A 1,133-nucleotide genomic window follows, 5' to 3' on the forward strand; every position below is an offset into this window, starting at 1 on the left:
GCTGGCCTTGAACTCACAGAGCTCCACCTGCCTCTGCCTTCCAAGTGCTGGGACTACAGGTGTGCACCACCACACCTGGCTTCTGTGGCTTTTTTTTAAGACAGTGTCTCACTGTATAGCCCTGGCTGGCCTCAAACTCACTTTGTAGTCCAGGTTGACCTCAAATTCACAGAGATCTACCCTGCCTTTGCCTCTTCAGTGGTGTAATTAAAGGTTTGCACCACCATGCCTGGCTTATTTTTGTTTTCTGAAACAGTCTCACTCTGTAGTCCAGACTGGTCTGGAACTTACTATGCAGCCCAGGCTAACCTTAAATCCATGGCAGTCCTTCTGCCTCAGCCTCCCAAGTGCTGGTTCCACACCTGGCTTATCTATTTTTAACCATCTAGATATTTTTACTTTATAACACCACAGTGATTATTCAATCATATAAAATAAAACTTCTTGCCTCCCCCCCTCCCCGAGCTGGGCCTTGCACATGCTAAACAAGCACTCTACTACTGAGCTACATCTCTAGCCCTATATGCAATTTTTTGGTCTTGTCTTTTTGTTTCTTGAGACAGGGTGTGATGTAGCTCAGGCTGGCTGGTCTTGAACTCTATATAGCTGAAGATAACTTTAAACTTTTTAATTAGTTTATTTGGGGGGGGGTGTCAGTGAACTATACATGCCTAGGCTCATTCATGCAACAGCACATGTGTGGAGGTCGGAGAACAACTTTTATTTCACCATACAAATTCCAGGGATTGAACTCCACTCCTCTGACTTGGTGATAAGCACTTTTACCCTCTGAACCATCTCAGAGGTCTTTTTAAAATAATTTTGGTTTTTGGTTTTTTGAGACAGGGTCTGATGTATCCCCAAACTGGCCTTGAACTAACTATGTAGCCCAGAAAGACCTTGAACTTCCAATTCTCCTGCCTCTACCTCCCAAGTGTTGGGATTACAGAGGTGATCCACAATGTCTGAAGCCCTAGGCAAACAAACACACAAAATAATTTTTTTTCTTTTTTTTTTTTTTACACAGGAGCATCCCATGGGCACTGCTGTACAATAATTTTTTAATTGAAAAATAATACAGAGAGCTGGACATAGTGGCTCATGCCTGTAGTCCCAACACTGAAGAGACTGAG

The 1,133-nt window shown here is 43.3% G+C and overlaps 1 protein-coding gene across 1 annotated transcript in view; it reads left to right on the forward strand.

Annotated features, from left to right (window-relative positions):
- The window catches only part of Cdk12 (cyclin dependent kinase 12), an 82,602-nt gene extending 81,469 nt beyond the window's left edge, over positions 1 to 1,133 (forward strand). Inside the window, exon 20 of the mRNA XM_029569471.1 lies at positions 1,028 to 1,133. The gene's annotated coding sequence lies outside the window, so the exon portion shown is untranslated. The remainder of the gene's footprint in view (positions 1 to 1,027) is intronic.

The sequence above is a fragment of the Nannospalax galili genome, unplaced genomic scaffold, assembly GCF_000622305.1.
Source record: "Nannospalax galili isolate Female #2095 unplaced genomic scaffold, S.galili_v1.0 scaffold1382, whole genome shotgun sequence".
NCBI classification, from domain to species: Eukaryota; Metazoa; Chordata; class Mammalia; order Rodentia; family Spalacidae; genus Nannospalax; species Nannospalax galili.